The 12,906-nt window shown below is 47.7% G+C and overlaps 1 long non-coding RNA gene across 1 annotated transcript; it reads left to right on the top strand.

Moving 5' to 3' along the window:
- The first annotated feature begins 698 nt into the window (after positions 1-698).
- On the top strand, positions 699-8,152 carry LOC121136008. Its single transcript, XR_005873129.1, has 3 exons — positions 699-2,611; positions 6,227-7,267; positions 7,713-8,152. It is a non-coding gene; the product is annotated as an uncharacterized LOC121136008 (long non-coding RNA).
- The last annotated feature ends 4,754 nt before the right edge of the window (positions 8,153-12,906 follow it).

The raw sequence follows: 12,906 nt of genomic DNA, 5'->3' as shown, positions 1-12,906 counted from the left end.
ATGCACAAAATGGGGTGTGGGGGGGAGGGAGATGGATCTGGGAGGAGTTGGGGGAAGTGGTAAATATGATGAAAACATGATACAAAATCCCTAAAGAACTAATAAAAAAGCATCACATATGTGTATTATATGTGATATACAACATATAGTATACATACATATATATATATGTATATATGTATGTATCATGTTATTTACTCTGACTTGTCTGTTAAAACTCTGTCCTGTGGCCCTGTCTCTCACTACATTATCCAGTCATGGCCATAACTGTATTCATTTGTCAGTTCACTGGTAGGGACAGCATCTGCCATGGGCATCTTAGAGACCCAAGGCTGGCAGGAAGCTTCTATAGTACAGGGGAGAATTATGAAAACACCACCTCACTCACTAAAGTACTGGCTTTTTCCCCGCTAATTTTTTTTTTGTTAGTGTATGTCCACTGTATAAAGGGATGAGTCTCATGAGGACATTGTCCCTTGAGTATTTCATGCACTTCGACGTGTTCACCCCATTCCCCCTGCCCCCTGAACCCTGTCTCACTATTCCCTTGCCTCAACTCCCTTGTACTTTCTACTGTCATGTCTCTCTCTCTCTCTCTCTCTCACACACACACACACACACACACGCGTGCGCGCGATGTCACACACTCATACCATGCACATACAGACAATGCGCATGTCAACACACATACACTCACACTTACACATGTCGCACACACACATACTCATACCGCTCACATTTACACATGTCCCACACACACTCATACTGCAAACACACATGTATTTACATGTGGAAAAACATATTGAGTCTGACTTATCTCACCAAACATTCTGGTTGGTCTCGGGTTTCATCCACCTTCCCCTGGGATGATAGGATTTACTATTTCTTTGCGTTATTCATGCACTCCGAGTTCTCCCCAACCACCCATCTGGCTGCTGTGAACAGGGTTAGCCTTGATGTGACCTGCACTTCCCATGGCTGGGGGAAACCTGCCGAGGAGGCACTTCTTGAGGAGGCTCCTGCTGTCCTAACCCCTCTCTGCTGTGACAAACGTCAAGAAGTGAGCTGGGCGGTTTCTTTCTCTTTGCGGGTGCCTGTGAAGGGTAAAAGCGGAAGCTGAGGATTGGGGGGAACCCTCTTCCTGAGAACCCAGACCCCTGCAGGGTTCCTAAAGGTTGTGAGAACTGCCAAGGCCGAGGGCTGGTAAGACCCTGGATGGATACACCTCATGATGCAGGTGGCGTGCACTAAACCCAAATCCTGTGGCCTCCGCTTTGGCAGAAGCAGAGACCATCAAGTCAAGAGTTATGAGAATGTGGACCGGTGTTACCTTACTCAGGGAACAAACGAGACCCCTCCTTAGACACTTCCCTCTGCAGAAAGTCTCACAGGCTTTGCCAGAAGGAGTGACCCTATTAGGCATCCAAGGGCACCTTCATGTTGAATGAAGCACTTGCAAGGTAAGCCTCTTGTAATGGTAAAACCTCTTGAGTGTCCTTGAGCCTGGAGCCTCAAGTTCGAGTCCTAGTGGGGGCTTCTCCAAACGTCAGAGAAAGTGCTAGAAAACGTAAATAAGGGATCCACAAGAGCATAGGACTCGAAAGTAGACCAGAACCTCCTTTCTCAGTCATGGAGGAGCTGGGAGCTTGGCTCCGATCCAGTCACCTTACAGGAGCACTACAAGATTGATCTTGGAGGGACCCTGGTCTCTTGGGTTACAAGAGCCAAACATTATTGACAGCTTTAGGCTAAGAGATGAAAGAGCACTATGGGCTTTCAGACTGCCCAGGCTTGGATTCTGTCCCTGTTTATTAACTGTCTGACCATAAATGAAATTTTAATCTGTCCCTTTCTCCCTTCTTCTTCCTTTCTCTCACCCCCATCCCTCCACCCCATCATCCTCCCTCCTTTACTTCCTTCTTTCCTTGCCTCAGTTTCCTTATCTGCTAATCAGTTTTATCATGAGTCTGTAACACAGTAGGCCCGTTGCCACAATCACTGCACAAGCTCCCATCAAGTCTCCCCACGGTATGATTAATATCAGCAAACATTAGCCGCAACTATTCTGCTTGCCATTATTTTCAATATGCCTGCCCCCCCTTCCCCCCGCCGACCTCCTCTCTCTAGACCTAGAGGCAATACGAAAAGATCCAAGGGAACCAATCTGAAGTCATGTAACCAGGGTGCAAAATGTTCATTGTCCGACGTGACTACGGTCTTCTGTTCTCTCTGAGCTCGCCTTCCCAGTGGCTTGTCACGGTCCCAACTCACTGGCCCTCTGGTTCACTTTGGCCGCTGGCACCATCATGGCTGAAGCTCACTGCCTTCCTCTTTTCTTTGCAGTGAAGTTCCCCAGCAGGGCCGACCTCTCTAGTAATGGGACGGGATCAAGGTAGCATTCTTCCATATTCACCGACCCAGAGACCAACCGTAGAAGCCACTACCTCTCTCAAGAGAGATGTGCCTGGGAGGTGTACCGCATGCTCCGAGCAGACCAGAAATGCGAAGGGTCTGCCTTTGGTGCAGAGATTCCCATCTGACATACGGCCGTACCACCATGAACGCACACTGGATCTCGTCTGATCTCTGGAGCTAAGCAGGGTCGGCCCTGGTTAGTACGTGGATGGGAGACATTCGGTGACTCTTAGGTCCTCCCCAATGACTTCATGGCTCTTACGCCCCCAGTCCCACTTCAGGTTCCCATGAGGCTTGGGTGCCCTCCCCTTTGTAGAAGGGATTGCTACGTAGTATGGACCCAAGCCCCGTCACCATCATGGCTGATTCTATGCAGCATACGTAAGTCAAACCTAGGTGGTCCCACTGCTAACTGCTCACTCATAGTCTGACTTTCTCTTGCTTCTTCTCACTCTCCTTACTGCAGGGGGAAACACGCATAGTGCATCTTTTCTCTTCTTACATTCTCTCTTTCTCCATCTCCGTAATCATTGGGGACCTGTCCCTATTCCCTTGAAGTCACTGATTTCAATTACAATTAGCACTTAAAACTGCTTTCTAATCCATTTTACCTCAGAACGCTCTCCCCCACCCCCACCCCGAACATTCTAGATACTCAGCAGTTTTTGTGCTTTTTTACTTCCTATTCCCAAGGCAGAAAATCAGATTGACACAACTCATGTATTCCGAAGATGCTGGCTCCCAGTCTCTCAGTGTCCCCCCAGAAAAGGGTGGAGCCCCATCAGATGTACTTGGAGAGCCGGATCAGTAGGAAACAGTAGGGGGAGAAACCCCCTGTCAAGTATGCACATGGATCATGCCATCCCGTGGGCCTTCACATGTAGCTTTGCTCTCTTGAGGGTAAAGGAAACAGATAGTACTTTACAGAGGCTTGTGGGAGGGAGGGATGGGCTCTGCAAAGCCATACACATGCAGACAAGGACGAGCTCGGAATCCCACCCAGTCCTCCGTGTTCCCAGGGTTCACACCTTGCTGAGCCTGCAGTGCACTGTCAAGCCCTAGAACTTTTGAACACCGCATGCCAGTCAAAACAAAAAACAAAAAACAAAACGGTTGTAACGAACTCAGAAGAACCATCCAACCCCCCGGGGGGGGGTTGCAGAGTTCCCTTTATCATACACTGTGCTGTTGGCAGCTAGAGGCCTTCTGAGCTCTAAGAAGATGGGTGACCCTGATGATGGATTTAGGACCCTCAGAGCAGGAGAGTTTCTGCAACGTCACATTTACTTCTCTCTCGCCATTGTTACAGTTGCCCTGACATCTAAGTCAAAGAACTAGATGAAGACAATGTTTCTGAAGTGTCACTTCCCTTGGTCTCGAGCTACTGCAGAGGGCACTGGAATAGGAAAACTGCACTGGAAGGCAGGGATGCTACTCAGCAGCAGAGCATCTGCCTAGAATCCCCCAGTGAGGGGCTGAGGGTGTGATTAAATGGCAAGAGTACCTGCCTAGAATCCCCCAGTGAGAGTCTAGGGGCATGGCTCAGTGATAGAGTGTTTGCCTAGCGGGCTCAGGTCCTGGGCTCCAAACCCAACACAGCGACAGGAAGCCACTGGTCTTGGGCTGCGTCTTCTGGTTCCTGTCTCGGATGGGCACGATTTCTTAGTGTGACGGCAGGAAATTCTGTGACCCCCCCCCCAGCCCTCAGTACTTGGGCTAAAAACCATAGTTCAGCTCCTATAGATGAGGAAAACAAGGCAATAGAAAAAAAAGGCACACAGGTCTCAAAGCTTGTTGTAGGTTGTGAGGCACTGTGGGAGAGAGTCTATGGCACATAATTTTCAGTCTCACTAAGGTAGAATGCCAATGTCACACATTGGGTATGCTTGCACTGGGCATGCATAGCTGGCAATCGTGAGTGCATGTGCACATGGGCGTTATGAGAAGTCTTGGCTTGCACTTTGTACTGAAGCAGGAAGAAGTCAGCATACGGATGGGAAGAACTAATTGGCCTTCCACGAAATGTCCTTCCTGTGTTGCTAGACTTGAACGCTACTAAGGATCCGCAGCCAAGGACTCTGTTTTATGTCAGAGCTCAGCTCCATGGCTTCCCTGTACACAAGCACCCACAATGGGCATCCTACGGACTAGATAGTCGGGCAAATGGCAAGGGTTTGACTAGACAGAGCAATACCAGTGTCCAGCATTAAGTCGCCTACTCACCCCTCGGTTTCTGCTTGACCAAGCTCTTATCAGGTGCATTGACAAAAAAATACTAATCACTTATCAATGGGAATTCTGGTGACTGGATATTAGCAGTTAAGAGCACCAACTGCTCTCCTAATAGATTCAAGTTCAGTTCCCAGCACCCACATCTAAGTGCTCACAACAACCTATAATCCAAGCTCTGAGAGATCCAGTGTCCTCTTCTGGCCTCCATGGCCACCGTGATCATGTGTACATACCCCTACGGGGACACACATGTAGATATTCACATAAATACAAATAAATGAGGATTCTGAATCTGTCATTGGGCAGTAGCCTCTGTAAAAGAGTCTGGGGACATTATTGTGCAAAACATACACTGTGCAGTTGAGATACAGGATGTGGGGTTTTCTTTTGTGTTCTTGATGAGTAGAAGGGGACTCTAGTGCTATAAGTTTTCCCTGGAAGCCCTATTCCCTATGAAACTGACTTTTCTCAAGGAGATGAGAACTTGATCTCAGAGGCTAGCCTCTTCAGCAAGGTTCACATCTAAGGCTAACTCATTCATTGCTTCCTTTTGTCCTGGGGTTCCCTTGCATGGTGCTGGAAAGTTGCCCCCTATAGGGAACTCTTTAATTCTGTTAACCATATCTCTGCAAGTGAACGTCCCCACACGGGCTAAATGTCTCCTGCGAAGCACAATTGATTATGTTGATGTTGCCATTAGCCCTTCTCGGTGCTTATAAAGCCTAAGGCTACAGAAAGAAGGGAGCCCTAAACTGTCCTTATAACCATCCTAGTCCTGATGGAGAAAGTAAAGACAGCAGCAAACAGCTGGAGAGATAGCTTAGCGGGTAGGGTGCTTACCGGTCAACCACATGGACCTGACTTTGGATCCTTAGCGCCATGCAAAAGCCAGGCACGTCTGTAACCCCAGTGCTGGGGATTCCGGAAGTGGAGATAAGCAGATTCTGGGGGTTGGAAGGTGGCTCCTTGGTCAATCAGTCTAGCCAATCAGTGAGCTCCAGGTTCACTAATAGACCTGTCTCAAAATAAATGAATATATAAATAAGTAAATAAATAAATAGAGTAGAATATAATAGAGGAAGACCTCCAACTTGCACCCATGGACAGACTCATGAGCAAACACACCCACACGCAGGTGCATGGGTACCCACATAAGGAAATTCCAAACCCTCTTTGCTGGAGACCTCCAGGATGAAAGCAGAGTTGCGAGAGTCCAAGCCTACATTAGTCAGCGGGCCCCCAGAACGGCATGCGATGCCGTTGTCAAAAGCTGACAAGTCCCTTGCAAAGCACAGGATGTAACAGAAACTATGGCTTTTTTTTTTAACGCAAAACAAAAATAGAAGGTGTGCTCCAGCCACTCATTGGTGTATGTGGTCAGCACACTGCCGGGCAATGGGTGATGTGGAAAATCACCGCAGAGAGAAAAGAGAGAGGGAGCCTGCTTGAAGAAGCCATAGCTGCATGTTCACCGCCCACCGCCACCCAAGGTGGGGAGAGGGGAGGGAGCAACAGAGAAACCCAAGGAAATTTGCTGTTCCAATTAGCAGAATTATTTGTATATATCCATTTCATTTAGCAGGATAAACTCAGCTGTGACTGTTTGGAAAGTTTGGGAGTCATCCAGTGCGCACCATGCAGCTCTGGCATAAGCCTCATTTCTCCTCCGAGTATCCTTTTGAGTCTGCCTGTCTGGAGGACTGCAAGAGCAGAGCCCGGGTTGAATCTGCTGTTCTAACTGGACCTCGCCCTGCTTGGCAAGTGCCTCGCGGGACCCCCCCTTAAACGCCTGGGCATGCATGATCTCTGAGTGTCAGTTAGCTCACCTCACTGTGAGAGGGGCCTATCCCGTGCATCTGTCAGTAAATTAATAAGAGGAAGCACAAACACATAGAACCTCCTCCCCTTGCTCGTGGACACAGGGTGGAGGCCCCTCCAGGCTGCCCACACTCTGGCTCTCATTGCCTTCTGAGACTGTTGATTGACAAGAGCTACGAGGTGCTCGTCTGAGCTGAGTCAAGTTTAAGAAAGCTGCAGTTTAGGATGTCAGCTGGGGGGGGGGGGTTCACTGTCCTGTCTAAAAAAACAGTAAGAAAGGAAAAACATATTAAAAGGCTTGGTGGTTTATGTTAAAATTGTTGAACTGAAGCCATGAGACAGACATTGTCTAGCGAGCAGACTTTTCGGGTCTGCCTTAAATTACACAACCTAATTCCCCGAAAAATAAGCCCAGATTTGGGATTTTACCTACCCCCCCATGGTCTTTCTCTCACTCTGCTCCTCCTTAATGCTTGCTCCATCTTTGTCGAAATACAAACTCAAAGGAAAGGTTATATACGACTTGGATGAGGCAATTGAGAGGGATCCTGCCTTTTTGAAATGTGCATTTAAATATCTGTGTAATTTGTCTGAGTATGAGGTTCTGTGGACAGGGTTCAGCTCAGTTCGGGCAGCGGCAGAATACATCAAAGGCAGAGACCACACCACCAGCTCCATTAGTCTGTTTTGTGTTACTGTAACAAAATACCCGAGGCAGGTTACTCTTAAAGCTTTGGAGGCGAGAGCTCAAGAAAACAAGATTCAGGCTTGTGTCACCTCGTGGAAAGCGCCTGTGACATCGGTAAGACCTACCACCAGGTTATTAGGGAAAGGAATACCTTCAGCCGGCCTGAGGGTCTGCCCCTGGGGCCAACTCTAAAGGTCCCCTGTACTCCATGCTCCCACATAGGGATGGCATGCCCGACACACAGTGGGGGAGCATTCCAAAGTTTCCTGGTTTCCTGCCTGCTCTGTGCCTGTTCAAGCTGCAGATATTTTTTAAACTATATTGAACTATATTTAAACAGTGGAGGGGTAAGAACTCGGGAGAAGGGTCCAGCACTGGGTGAACTGTGATGTTTAAGTCCCAAGGATTGTTGGGATGGTTCTGTTCTTTCCATCCTCCCCCCTCCTCCTCTTCCTCCTTCTCATTGCTTTTTCTCCCTCCCTCCCTTTCTCCCTCCCTCCCTCCCTCCCTCCCTCCCTCCCTCCCTCCCTCCCTCCCTCCCTCCCTTTCCTGTTTTTAGGCTCTACAGAATCACAGAGGGAACCTCATGCATCTGCAGAAGCTCTGTCCCCTCCGAGTGAGACCAGCTGGTGACTCTTCCAGGGGTCTTCAGGACCCTAGGCTTCAGACTGCTTCTTAGTAACTTTCACCCCTCATTACTGTTACTACCCTTGTAACTGAGTAGATTATTTCACGGCCAAGAGCATTCCTTGTGCCTGAAAAGGATGAACTTTTTCCACAGTTTCCTGTGGTGTGATCCCGGGGTGAAAACTATCTGCCTGTGTTGGTGTGTACAGCTTTTGTCGGATGACTCTGAAGGTCACACTTTGAGATCCGCCTGTTTAGCGTGTGTTCCTTAAAATGTGTCTCTGCACAAAGGGCATGCTTCATGACGACACTCGCTTACACACACATAAAGTATTCCAATCAGAGCGGCCTCTGTCACTCTTTCTCGTCCAACTTTGCTTCTGCCTTTTCTGTCTGACTTGACCAACAGCCCCCTTTTGTAGGCATTTTGGATGGATTGGGTGGGACAGGTATCCTGTCACAGAATACTGGGTGTTACACAGCTCAAATCGAAAGGTATCCTGGAGCTCGGGAGCCAAGGACTACCACAAGCCACAGTAAGCATAGCAGCCTCAGGGAAAAGGCTTCCCCAGTGTATGAATTCTGCTCCAGCAGGAGAGGGTCTTCCAGCTGGGGATGTTTGCCCAGTGTAGCAGTTTTGCTCCAGCAGGAGAAGGTTTCCTGGACGAAGTTGCTACAGTTCAGCTCTGCTCCCAGGAGAGTGGAGAGCTGAGTGTAACAACTCTGCTCTGCCAGCGGAAGTGTTACAGCCCTGCTAGCTCTGCTCTGCTCAGTGTCGTCTCTGCTGCTCTGCCTAGTGTTGTCTCTGCTCCCGTGCAAAAGAAGGTCTTCACCAAAGCTCATCCAAGGGCTTTATTGGGAGGGAAGAATCCAGGAGAGTGGTTGCCCTCTGCGAGAGTGGCAGAGGACTGCGCCAGGTGGTGCAAACAGCCACAAGCTGAACAGACACAGTGTTTATATAGGGCTTCCAGGTTAGGGATTGGTTAGGTTTTAATGCTGAGCTCACATTGGCTAGAGGATTGTTGGTTAGTTTTCTGCACAGGGCTAGGGTCAGATTTGTCTCTGGTTTCAGAGCCAGAGTGTGTTTCCTTCTCTGGCCCTTTTGAGACTTTTGGCTCTAATTAGGGCCAGGGTGTATTTCTTTCACTGACTCTGATTCCAGGAACAAAGTGTGTTTCTTTGGCACTGGTTTCAGGGTCAGGATGCATTGTTGGTTCTGGTTGCAGGGCCAAAGTGTGTTTCTTTGGCTCTGGTCAGGATGTATTTCTTTGGCTGGTCCCTTTTCCCTACACCTTTTTCTTCCAAATTCTTTGCCCCATATTCCTCAGAGGAGGGAATGATGTTCTGGTAGTTGAATTAACATGTCGATTGCTATCTGGGGGTTGCTTTGCAATCTTAGGGATGGAACAGAGAGGAAGCAAGCATGGGAGAAACAATATATTCATGAGTCTAACAACTATTAGTGTGGGACGAGGAGATCCCGTTTTCTTTATTTTCACACATGAACTTCATGTTTAACCTGGTTGTCCCTAACAATCGGGCTTTGTGGTTGGGAGAGCTGAACTATGAATACGGGTGGCCTTAGTATCTTTGAGTGCTTTCTGGAATTCCTTTCTTCACCATGGTCTTTCACCTTGGTTGGGTTTATTCCTGTTTTATTTTATCCCTTTGAGGCTGTTGTGAGGAGAATGTTTATCTAACTCCTTTGTCATAAAGTCTGCTGTTTGTGCATAGAGAAACAAAGAGCTACAGGTTTTTAGATTACAAATCCTCTGCATAATTAAAAAAATATCAGTAGAGAGAGTTACTGCCTCCAGAATAGGAGGAACCCTCTGCCAAATGGTTATCCAACAGAGAATTACTTATATAGACTATATTGCTAATTAAAGCATTAAACAACAAAAGATCAAATGATATGAATAGCCACATTCAAATGAAGGAGCAATGGTCAAGAAACACAAGACAAAGTGTCCAACACCCTTAACCATCAGGGAAATACAAACCCAAAGCATGTGGATGTTCCATTGCGTCAAAGTCATAATGACTGTCAACAAAGAGAAAAGTAAACATAGACAAGGATGCAGAGGGGGAAAATGTTTTCTCTACTGCTGATGGAGACGTTGGAGTAGCCAGTATAGAAATCAGTACAGATGACTCACGAAAATTAAAAATAGAACCTACACGCAATGCGGCTAAAATGACTTTGGTGTGTGCCCCCAGAGAAATCAGATCCGTCGTGTGGTAGTGACACCTGCACATCTATGCTTATCTTATTAGAATAATCACAGCAACCAACGTGGAACCCGCCGAGGTCTTCGGCAAGATGAAGAGGATGTGGTCTAAATGAGGGTTTGCTCAGCCGTGAAGAATGGAATGATGCTGTCTGCAGGGAAAAAAGAAAAAAGAAAAGGGAAGATAGTGATTCTAAAGTTAAGCCAGATTCACAAAGACAAAAACTGCACAAAGAACATGCAGGGAGGAAAAAATGCAGAAGCAAAGAAGGATGAGAGAGAGTGACGGGTAGGCATGATTGCAGTACTTCACGGATATATTCAGCCCCATAGGATGATGAAATCCCGTCGTGTTCAAGGAAATGGACAGAACTGGAGCAAAAGAAGCCAGAATTGGAAAGGGTTTCCTCTCACGTGCATCATCTAGATTTTTAAAAGAAAGACAGATATGTAAGCAAAAAGGGGACAGTTGGGAAGACTAGTGGGGCAGTGGAGGAGGCCTTGGGGTAAAGAGAGGTAAAGAGAAATAGAATCGCATTGTGAAAGCATACCTAAACCAACCCATTTTTACAGATATATGATGGCAATTTTAAAAAAGGAAAAATATAAGGATGGGCAGATGGTTCAGTGGTTAAGAGCACTTGGTGCTCTTGCAGAAGACCTGGGTTCAATTCCCAGCACCCACATGGCAGCTCACAACCACCTGTGTCTCCAGTTCTAGGGAACCTTCTAGACTCCACAGGCACTGCATGCGCAGGGTGTGTGCACATACAAGCAGCTACACACACACACACACACACACTAAAAATATATTTTTAAAAAAGGAAGAAAAAGTTTAATTAAAAAAGTCACAGAACGAATAAAGTGCATATTTATAGAGAAAAAGAAAGAATGTTTCTGCGAGATACAATATCAATTTTGAAAAACACAACCAGGGTCTTGAAAAAAAACAATGAAATGGCAATTTCATAGTATCAGGCGAGATTTCCCAAAGCAGGCACAGAAAGTCAAATGCACCAGATGAAATGAATTGCAGTCAGCTTGGAACGTGAAATGAATCAGGGCCACACATAGCGCTGTGTGGACGCGTCTCTTAAGATTTTTTTCTTCTCCATGTTTCTATTATAATCAAATTAACTCTCTAAAAGGTCCCATTGACTTGGGAGGAAACTGAGGCTGCAGGAGGCTAAACGACGGTGCCCAGCATCTCAGAACCACTGACACAGGGCAGGGATGGGGCCCAGATGTTTGGCAAAACCTCGCCTTGCAGGCCCTGTGTAGGAGGAAGGTCTGGTCTGTGCTTCGTAGACCCAACCCAGGGTCATCAGGGATGCCCTCTGCACATCATGCTTCCTGTTTATCTTCCCCCTAGGCAGCACACACCGCTGGGAGAAAGGTTCAGAGGGTTTCCTGACACACAAAGCCCCTAAAAGGCAATATTTTGATGATTTAAGTATAAGTGATCAGGAACATGTGGGTTTCATTTCCTGTAGAATACACTTGGGTCTGAAAAATGAAGGGAAGCATGTTTGGCAAAGCACAGCCCAGCTTTCCTAAGCCCCCTGAAGTGGTTTAAGATGTTCAGTGAATGGGAAGGGAGACTAAGCTGCCCCCTTCCTCCCCGGTCTCCCGCTAGGCTCTCACTGGCGTGCGTATCAAACCTGTGCAGGAAAAAGCAGCTACCGCTGTGGCCTTGACCTTGCTGAGAAGGGGAAGCACAGAAGGCAGGGGGCTGGGCAAGGACGTTTAACAATTCCTTAGCTGCTTGTGCCCGTCCTAGAAGGAGGCCCTTAACCCAGCAGACCCCACGAAGTCCCACCTGCCCTCAGAAGTCTGGCCACGCTCTGGTGATAGAGAACCTTGGCTGTCCACTTGACGCACTCGGGCCTGGAGAACCTCCGTTACGCATTGCCTCCATCGGGTTTTTTTTCTCCCCATGGGTGTGTCTGTGGAGTTGTTTTCTTCGTTGTTACTTGATGGAGGAGGGCCAGTGTGGGTTAGCACCATCCCTAGGAACATCCTTCATCCTGGGGCTGGATGGAAAAGCTGGCTGGGCATGAGCCAAGGGGCAAGCCAGTAAGCTTCACACCTCCCTGGGTTTTTTGATGGGGCATAGTCTCCTGTATATATGTTTCTCTTATTGGTTGATGAATAAAACACTGATTGGCCGATAGAGGCAGGAAAATAGGGGGGACTAGGAGGCAAGGGTAATGCTGGGGAGAGAGGAGAGAGAGGCCATGAGGAGGCACCATGTAGAGTCTGGGAAGACAGCAGGCACCAGGAGTTCTCTGGTAAGATAAGACCACGTAAAAATACATAGATTTGTAGTTACGGGTTAATGATTAAGAAAGAGATAGCCAGTAAAAAGCCCTAGCTATTGGCCAACATTTTAACAATTATTATAGCATCCGTGTGTTTATTTGGGGGCAAAGCAGCTATGGGATCAGGCAGGACAGAAACCTCCAGATACAGTTTTTTCTTCAGGTCTTGCCTGCCTCCAGGTTGTTGGCCTTGAGTTCCCCTGGCCTCTCTCAGCGCCGTGCTCTCACCTTCAAGCTGAAGAGGGAAGCCTGTGCTTATTGGTTTAGGTCAACTTGACACAAGCTGTGGTCATTTGGGAAGTGGAGTTCTCAAGTTGAGAAAATGCCTCCGTAAGATTTGCCTGCGGGCAAGTCTGTGGGAACTTGTTGATTGAGGATTAATGGAGGAGATGGTACTGTTCTCTAAGGGGGGAGGGGTCCTGGATTGTATAAAAAAGCAGGACTGAGAGAAACACAGAGTAAGCAGGTAAGCAAGTGTTTGTCCAGGGTCTCTGCATAACTCCCTGACTCCAGATTCCTGCCCTGTGACCTATAACCTGCGTGACCATGTTTCTCCCCACATTGCTTTTGGTTA

Source organism: Mesocricetus auratus, unplaced genomic scaffold (assembly GCF_017639785.1).
Source record: "Mesocricetus auratus isolate SY011 unplaced genomic scaffold, BCM_Maur_2.0 Super-Scaffold_100046, whole genome shotgun sequence".
NCBI lineage: Eukaryota > Metazoa > Chordata > Mammalia > Rodentia > Cricetidae > Mesocricetus > Mesocricetus auratus.
Note: the sequence above shows the minus strand (reverse complement) of the source record. Positions and strands in the feature narration are given on the sequence as shown.